Raw genomic sequence first — 10,329 nt, 5'->3', positions numbered from 1 at the left:
CCTGCTGACTTCCAGTGAGCTCTGCAGCCCTGCGAGCTCTGGCGGAGCGCTTTTGTTTGACATTCGTTGTGTGTGTGTGTGTGTCTCTGTGTCAAATTATCCCTGTTTCTAAGGACACCAGTCATAATGGATGAGGGCCCACCTTAATGACCTCAATTGAACTAGTTACATCTGCAAGGACCCTTTTCCCAAATAAGATCACATACTGAGATACTGGAGTTTAGGGGTTCAAGATACGGATTTTGAAAGGCAGAGGGGAAGAGCTCAAGTGGTAGAGCGCATGCTCAGCATGCATGATGTCCTGGGTTCAATCCCCAGCACCTCCTCTAAAAATAAATAAACAAACCTAATTACCCACACACCCTCAAAAAAAAAAAACTTAAAAGATAGATTTTTAGGAGACACAGTTCAACCCATAACAGGGGATATAGGTGAGGAAAGGCCAGAATTTCTCACTACTGACTACCTTCTCGTCAGCAAGCCCTTGACATTCTGGGCTGGGCCTTTTGCCCTGCTGCACTGACCTTTGCCCGTCCACATGCTCCCCTTCAGCAATCTGGTTCCATTTCCAGCTCCCACGGTTGGGCGAGGGTCTCTAGCCTCCTAACCTGCCAGTGCTGCTTCTGTTTGCCTGAGCAGACTTCCTCAAAGTCCAGTGTGTGCCTCTGAGAACAGGCCTCACCTCTGGGGGAGTGCTAATGCAGTTCCCTGCTTCTTTAGCTGTGCCCCAACCTCTTCAGGTGCTGGGGCCACCCCCAGCTGCATCCTAAGGGAAGCCAGCAGTGCTCGAAGTTCATGGAAGTGAGGACATTTTGAATCAGACAGGCAAGGCTGAGAGCCAGGTGGAAGAACACACAAAAGTCAAGAGTGCAACTTGGTAGATCTAAAGATGTTTACTGCTGCCCCCTTGTATGCATGGCCTGCGCCCACCAGGCTGGATTATGGCCACATAAAGGTCTGCAGGTAGGTCGTGCCCCAGGGTAAAGCAGGAACAGCCTGGCAGTGGCTACAGGCATGAACTTTGCTCATTAAACCTCCATTTCTGCCTCTAGAAAATGAGACCCATAAATCAAATTTATCTTATGGGATTTTTGTGGGAATTAAATGAATAATGAATATACGGCCTTAACCCAGTGTCTGGTAAAATGCGAACATTCAATATGTTAACTGCGGTGACCATGACGGCCACTTACATTTGGCTGCTTCCACCAAGTTCCATGATGTTGATGATGAAGTAGTTTCTGGATATGACAGGTTAGAACTCCTGCTCCTCTCTTCTTGAAATTACGCACCCACACAGAATTACGCACACTCTTGGAAAAATGCTGGTATTTGGGGGGCTATTTCTAGAAAAGACTATAGCTGGGTTATAACCCTGACTCAGGACGGGGACTGCCAGTTTGCAGTCTACCCAAATATATTAAGTCACTTTTCTGTAATGAGCAGGGAAAGAGGAACAGGTATTTTCCTTTCCCTGCAGGGAGAGAAGGAATTCTGTGGGTTCCTGAGATTTCAACACCAGGCTAGAACTAGGTCCTCTGAGTGCTAACAATTATCCTACACGTTTCCTAACTTAGCTCAGAAATACCCACACTCTCTCCAACAGGGTCAGGAGCACCTTGATCATTTTGAAAAGATAATTTCCTCAGATGAGAAGTGAACCACTTAAATCGTCTTTATGTGCATCCCCTCCTGCCCCTCCTTTGAAGACAAAGTGTGACTTAATGTATTTTTAGGAACTAAAGTTCAAAATGTGAATTTCCTGTGTAGAGAAAAATAATCTATCAGAAAGCGCTTAGGAAAAGGCACAGGAGACAGATTAAATATGTTCAGAGATCTGTCCTTGGTCTCCTTTTCTGTTTTCCGTGACAATGTCATTCAAACTCCAGCTTGTGATGGAGGCTGTGCCTGCCTGTGTCTGGGGCCTTGCTCAGTCTCTGGTGGCCTGGGTGCTCCATCCCCACTGCCCTTTGGAAGATCCGCCTACAGCATCATGAAAGCAACAGATCTCAGCGGGAAGGGATCACCTCTACTCTCTTCCAGCCAACGCCACCTCCTGACTTCTTCCTTGTACCTCTTTTTCTTGAATGCTACTGCCATCCTACTGGTCATCTGGGCATGAAACTGCTAAGTAAGTGGTGCTTCCTAGCCTTCTTTGAAGTCTCAGACGCCTTCGAGATTGCATTGACACCATGGACTCTCCCCTCTGAAAAAGAAATCTATGGCTATTCGCACATTTATTCAAAAATTCAGGGGTTCTTTGGGCTCCCTTATCTAAGCAATTTTTATCCTTCTCTTTTATTTCCTAATAATACCTGCTCAAAAATCCTTAGTGACTCCCACCGTACATAGAATAAAATATGTCCATATCCCTTAGCCTGGCACAGAACATACCACGATCTGACTACAGCCCATCTTTCTGAAATAATGGGTTAATGCATGCAAAACACAGTACTTGGCACATGGTGAGCACTGTGGAAGTGTTTTATTATTATTATTATTGTTATTATTATTATTACTACTACTACTACTATTATTGTTATCCTTTGTTTATATCCTAGTAATCTCTCACTGGTCCCCTTGGTGTCCTGTGTTTCATTCTTTTCTGGGTATTTTTCATCTCCCTACCAGTCATTTCCTCCCCATGTCACTAAGACCTCCAGCCTTCTCAGATCACAAATCCCTTCATTCACGCCCCAAATCTATAAGAAATTCAACCCCTTCCTCAGTATTTCTGAATCCACCCAGATCTATTTTACCTTCTTCCAGTTGGGGCTTATCACCTCCTGCCCGAAACCCCTGTTCTGGCTCTTTCTCTGTGGTGTCTGACTGTAGCACAGCTGGGGCCACTCCACACACTTCATCACCATAAGCAGGGACCAGCCCCTCTTCTTCATGGCCCCACTAACACCATGTTAATTGCATATGACCCAGGAGCCAGAGCAATCTTTCTAAAGTATCAATCAGTTCATGTTACTTGTGTAACCAAAACTCTTTAATAGCTTCCCATCATACCTAGAAGAAAATCCAGACCCCTCCCTTAGCCAACAAAGCCATACTTCATTTTACACCCACGAGCAGATTTAAGTTTTGTGGAACCTGAAATTTATACAATTTATGTGGGGGGAGGAGGAGTAGCTTCTGTAAGGAAAAATATAAAATCACAAATAAAAAATTAAATCGAAAGCATGGGATTACTATGGGTACTAATTCACAATTACTGAAAAATAATATGTATTTTATTATGATCCATATAAAAAATATTGTCTTAGCTACACTTCATTAATTAATTAACAAATATCATATATTCCAATTGTTCTTATATGATAATAAATACATAATTTATGCTAGATCTGTGCCATTTTAATCCAAATTTAAATGTCTTTGTTAATCCATGTCACATAAGGCATTCAAAAAGTTGGGGATGTTTTCAAAAAAAAACTAATTGAAAATAAACATTTATTTAAAATCCGAGAAGAAACTACAATAAATTTCAAACTTACAAAAGCTTACAAATATTACAAATATCACTAAGTTCAGAAAAACAATAGAATGTAATATTTTATTAATTAACTGCTTAACACAACTATTCTACTTTTTTCTACATTTTTTTGTCTACCAATTATTTGTGCCTTCAAAGGACAACAATTTTAATATCACCTTAAATTTCATCTCCCAAGGAGAGGATAGAAAGATAATTCATCTTTCCTTCAGCAGAGTTACTCAAAATTTGTTTTTTACCATCATTTAGAAGAGCTTCTTTCAGCTTCACAAATCTTCATTATGTAAAGTTTTAGGACTGATGTCAAATCTGGCCAAACTGCTATCAGATTTCAATTATAGATGATCTAAAAGATTTCAGGGCATTTCATGTTTTCTTGTTAAAAATTAATCTTAAGAAGTGGGGAGGGTATAGCTCAGTGGTAGAGTGAGTGCTTAGCATGCACGAGGTCCTGGGTTCAATCCCCAGCACCTCCATTTAAATAAATAAATAAACAAACCAAATTACCCCCCCAAAAGAATTTAAAAAATTAATCTTACGTACTCTTTGATTTGACAATAACCATTTAACTGGTTTGTTGTTAAAATCCTTATTTTAGAGGTAAATTTTGAGTGTTACATTACTTTCCTTGACATCAGCATTTCATATCAAATCAGCAAGAATTCAGAATCTTTTTCTGATGGGTTCCTATGATTCCCTCATCTTCATTAACTGGATTAGCAAACAATCTAAGAGTTTATTTATAAATTCTATTCAAGTTTTGTCTCTTCCTTTTAACATATTAGCACTTTCTGTAGAATCTAAAACTTTTGTTGTTGTCTACTTCTCTTCTCAATGTCAGAGTATTGACTATTAAATTGATCATCTCTATCACTTTTATTTCATATTCTAAATTTTTACTACCGTGAGCTTCACTCAGACCTTTAGTCTACTAATTTTTTTTTTTTAACTGTTTTGTTTTGGCAGCCAGGAGGTAATTCGGTTTGCTTGCTTGGTTATTTATTTATTTATTTATTTATTTATTTTTAGAGGGGTAACTGGGGATTGAACCCACAATCTTGTGCATGCTAAGCATGCACTCTATCACGAGCTATACCCTCCCCTCCTAGTCTACTCCTTTTCAATCCGATTTTTTCAGCTTTATAATAACTAAATATAAAAGATTTCAAAAGAAGATTCACTTCAAACTCAAATCAGAGACCTGTAATTTCTAAGTTATTGAAATGCTGCAAAATGTCATTCCACTGACTTCAGGGTAAACTGACCTGGGATTACAGTGTGTGCTCCTCAGCCTCCCCCTCACCATGCTCCAGCCTCCTGGACATTTGGTTCTTTGAACAAGCCAAGCTTGTTCCAGCCCTAGGGCCTTTGTACTAGCTGAGCTCTCTCTCTAAATGTTCTATCTTCTGATCTTCACTTACCTGACTCTTGCCTGTCATTCAGACCTCAACATAAAGTCATCCCCTCAGAGAAATCTCTGGCTACCTCGTGTTAAGTAAACACCAATGCTATCATATCAACCTGCTTTAAAGCTTTTTGGATCTAAGTTTGGTTAAATATACATAAAGCCATAATATTGCAGTTTTCAATGAATTATCCCTGATAATCAACTATGAAATTTATCAGATGGCCTATCTCCCGATTCTCTATCCTCCCCTAACCAGAACTCCTAGGAATGGCTGAAATGTAGAAGAGAAATGCCTACCACTTAGCTATTGGAACGGATTCAGCAGCAAACTGCCTACCTGGATTCTCCCTTTCACGACTGAGCACTCAGTCCCCTGTCTGCTGGGAGACTCGGCTGACAGCTCTCAGATGAGTGTCTCTCCAAGAAATGCTCACCCTCAACTGAAGAGAGCTGCCTTGTCCGAGATCATGTCCTTGTCCTTGAGGGCAGCCACTCCTCATGACTGGCCAATGATGGGAGGCGAGGGGGCAATAGTGTGGGGTAGGAGGGTAGGGTGGGGTGAGGATCCCAAGTCCTAAGATGCTCAATGAGCAGACTGCTAGGGAGGCGTGGCTTCCAGGTTCCAAGGAAGCTAAAGATTCCAGGACACATCAAACCCAGTCCCCTAGTGGCCCCATTAGCAGCGGCTAGCGTTCCAGCCCCACCGCTCAGACTCTCCTCAAAAGACTTTGCAAGCCTGGGAGTGTGGGGATCATTACCAATGCTGAAAGGGAGGAAGAGGACCTCACTGACTTCACAGGGCTAGACGATGTTGGCTGAAGTTGTTTACCTTTACCTCTAGCTGGAAAAACAGAAGTTGCAGGCCGAGGTATTTTGTGAAATGGGGCTGTGTGCCAGGAACAGGACCAGGTAGCCATCATGATGCAAAATAGCTCAATTTTACAAAATGTTTTAGGTTTTGCTTTTGTTGCGGCTTTCTTACTAAGAGCCGGACGCTGGGGATGCATTATCTAATTTAACCTTTACAATAGCCCTTTGACTCCAGGGTCATATTAAATGAGTAAAAAAATTAAGTTTAGAGAGATTTAAAAACGGTGCCCCTGGGATTCACTGCTAGTGAAAAACAAAAGCAAAAACAAAAATAAAAACATTTAGCAAGTGGAAGCCAGGTCCATTAGGAATTTCAGTTTGACTACTGCTCTCTGCAGACTCGCCATGAAGTTGCAGCCCACCGTAATCTTTGTCCAAAGAGCTCCTGTGATGAACTGAAAAAGATCCAGTTACAATCTTCCTATCAGCACTGCCTAGCATAGTGCTTTGTACATAGAACCCAAACTGAGTTAAAAGGTGCTGACAGATCTCTTTAATAATAGACGTGAATGTGATAGACCGCAAACATACTGAAAAAGGCAGAGTTGATTTGTACTCATGCAGAGGAAAAGAACTGAAGCCTCATTCGCCTTTATCGGAGCTTTCTGTTTCCTGTAACAAAAATCAGGATCCCAAGGTGATGTGTTTCTCTCTAAATAAAAGTACTGATGAGTCAGACGCTGTCATTGCTGTTTGAGACAAAGGGTTAGGTGGGCTTATCTTCTGAGCAGTTCTCCTGCTGGGAAGGACTTGCAGAGGGTGGGGGTGGTTGCCCAGCTGCTGACACAGTTTCTGGCACAGAGGAGTCTTTGGGTAAATCTGTGTCATAGTCAGTGCGTTGCCGAGGAACGTCTCAGGGTACAGGGACTGGGAAGGCGAACTAACCTTTACTGAACACCCACAGAGCATCAGTACTGTGCCAAGTACTGGGGATACTAATTTGGATTCAGGACGACTACAAAATTTGCAGGCCCGGTGCAAAATGAAAATGAGCAGCACCTGCACCTTGTTCAAAAATTGTTAAGAATTTCAACATGGTGACTGCAGAGCTTTCAGCCAAATGTACTTAAACCCTTCTGAATAGCTTTTGTGACTCACCAGTTGCACACTCAGGAAGCTGGCCCCGGGCGAATTACAAAGTTTACCTTATCAAAGGGCTCTCAGTTCAGTGGGCAACACAAAGCCATGTTCAGTGATGATTTGATGTGATAGACAGTGTGTATTGGGGAGGGGAGCCTGACGTCTTAGGAGAGCAAAGACTCAGATCTCACACAAGTATCTCAATCTCCTTTTTTAACATCAAATATTTTTTACAATATTACCTGTAAATACTGAATTTACACTTCCATAGTTTTTAGTGCATTGATAGAGATGTGCAACCATCACCACAGTCAATTTTAGAACATTTTCATCACTCGGGAAAGAAACCCCGTGCCCGTTAGCAGTCTCTCTCCATTATCCTCCACCTCTCCCAGCCCTAGGCAACCACTAATCTGCTTTCTGTCTCTATGGATTTGTCTATTCCTACGAGTGAAATTGCTGGGTTATATAGTAAATCTATGTTACTGAATTTTTTAAATAACAGGTTTATTGAGATATAATTAATACGCCATAAAATTTACCCTCTTAAAATGTACAGTTTGGCAGAGTTGTGCAACCAGTATTATCTAATTGAAGAAAATTTTCATCACCCCAAAAAGAAATCTCTTACTCCTTAATAATCATCCCCATCTCCTCTTCCCTCCAGGCCCTGGCAACCACTAATCTGCTTTCTGTCTCTACGGATTTGCCTCTTCTGGAAACTTCATATAAATGGAATCATATATTATGTGGCTTTTGTGTCTAGCTGCTTTCACTGAGCATAATGTTTTCAAGGTTCACTCGTGCTGTAGCATGTAGATGATTTCCTTTTTACAGATGAGGAAGCCAAGACTCTGGGAAGCGAAATGATTTGCTCGAGATCACACAGGTGATAAAATAGCAGGATGGCTGGGGGTGACCAGCCATTCCAGTCTGACCAGGAAGGTTCCTATTTTAGCCTTGAATGTCCCATGTTTCAGAAAATCCCTTAGCTGTGAGCAAACTAGGACAGCTGGTCACTCTAGAAGGCAGCCAGCCTTGTCTTCCTGTGATACAATGGAAATGGCTTTATGAGATGAAGAGGTTCACTATTCTTCAAGTGAAGCTAAGCCAACATATCCTAGGGTACTATAAAAAATTTGGACATTTTCTCAGTATTCCTTAAATCAATCTCTGTGCTCCTTTCACTGATCTAAGCCTCCACTTTAATAATCCCCAACTGCCCCCACAACCTTATTATTTTTTTCCATAGTGCTACAAAGTTTATTTATTAATTATATCTATTGTTTCTGTTGGTCTGCCCCTGCTGGAAAGTAATCTCCATGGAACCAGAGATCTCTGTTTTCTTCATTTAAGTATCCAAGTTGCCAAAAATAGTATCTGGTTCGTAGTAGGCACTCAAAACATTTTACTGAATAATTCTTATGTGATAGCTAGACCTTGTGTCAAGATGTCTAGCTAAGCATAATCTTAATATCTGCCAAAAGGTGATTATGAATATCGGTCACAATAAGACTTAAAATTCCAAGGCATAGCATGAAGCCCAAGACGTTTTTCTTTCTTTTCTTTGGTTTTTTGGAAAGTTTTAAATGTCCAAACAAGTTGAAAGAATTGTTCAATAAACATCCTAAAGCCTTTACATAGATTCACCAATTATTAACATTTTGTCACATTTGCCTCCACACCCCCCACCCCCATACTTTGTCAAAAAGTAGGATGCAGCAGGGGAGGGTATAGCTCAGTGGTAGAGAGCGTGCTTAGCATGCACGAGATCCTGGGTTCAATCCCTAGTCCTCTATTAAAATAAATAAATAAACCTAATTGCCCACTCCCCCCAAAAAAGAAATACATTTAAAAGATTTAATTAAAGACAATGAGAAAAATAGGAAATAAAAAAAATTTTTTTAATTACAATACAGCCATCATGATACTTAACCCCTAAATATCTCAATATGGATCTCCTAGAAAAAGAGCATTTTACCAATAACCACAATACCATTACTACCACAGCTAAGAAGATTAACATTAATTCAGTAATACTTTTTGACAAAATGACAACCTATGGAATAGGAGAAAATATTTGCAAATGATGCAACTGACAAAGGCTTAATTTCCAGAATATATGAACAGCTTATACAACTTAATAACAAAAAAACAAACAACCCAGTCCAAAAATGGGCAGAAGACCTAAACAAGCAAATCTCCAATGAAGACATACAAATGGCCAATAGGCACATGAAAAAATGCTCAATATCACTAATTATCAGAGAAATGCAAGTCAAAACTACAATGAGGTATCACCTCACACCAGTCAGAATGGTCATCATTCAAAAGTCTACAAATGATAAATGCTGGAGAGGCTGTGGAGAAAAGGGAACCCTCCTACACTGCTGGTGGGAATGCAGTTTGGTGCAGCTATTATGAGAAACAGTATGGAGATTCCTCAAAGAACTAAAGACAGGCTTACCATATGATCCAGCAATCCCACTCCTGGGCATATATCTAGAGGGAATTCTAATACAAAAAGATATATGCACACCATGTTCACAGCAGCACTATATACAATAGCCAAGATATGGAAGCAACCTAAATTTCCATTGATAGATGACTGGATAAAGAAGCTGTGGTATATTTATACAATGGAATACTACTTAGCCATAAAAAGGAATAAAATAATGCCATTTGCAGCAACAGGGATGGACCTAGAGATTGTCATTCTAAGTGAAGTAAGCCAGAAAGAGAAAGAAAAATACCACATAATATCATTCATATATGGAATCTTAAAAAAAGAGAAAAAAGAAAGGATAGTATGAATTCATCTACAAAGCAGAAATAGACTTGCCGACATAGTAAACAATCTTACGATTACCAGGGGAAGGGGGTGGGAAGGGATAAATTTGGGAGTTTGAGATCTGCAAATTTAGCTACTATAAATATAAATAGATTAAAAAACAAGTTTTTTCCATATAGCACAGGGAACTGTATTCAATATCTTGTAATAATTTTTAATGAAAAAGAATATGAAATATGTATGTATATGCATAACTGGGACATTGGGCTGTACACCAGAAATTGACACATTGTAACTGACTGTACTTCAATTTAAAAAATAATAATAATATATAATAATACTCTTTGATATTCTGTTTATATTCATATTTCCCTAATAGTCTTTAAATATATAGCAGGATTTTCTCCCTCAATCCAGAATCTGATTAAGATTTACGCATTGCATTTGGTTGTTTTTTTTCCTTAGTCTCTCTTGGTAGAGAAAAATCTCTGCATTTTGGTGTTTTCCATAACATTGAACTTTTTCAAAAAATTTAAGCCAGTTGTCTTGCAGCTTTTTCCAAATTCTGGATTTGACTCAGTGTTTCTTCATGTTTAGATTCAGGATAAGCATTCGGGCAAGAATTCTGCATAGGCAGTATTGTGCACCCCTTGCATAATATCAGAAGGCTGGTCATTG

The sequence above is a fragment of the Vicugna pacos genome, chromosome 16 (genome assembly GCF_048564905.1).
Source record: "Vicugna pacos chromosome 16, VicPac4, whole genome shotgun sequence".
Taxonomy (NCBI): Eukaryota; Metazoa; Chordata; class Mammalia; order Artiodactyla; family Camelidae; genus Vicugna; species Vicugna pacos.
This window is presented reverse-complemented; position numbering follows the sequence as displayed.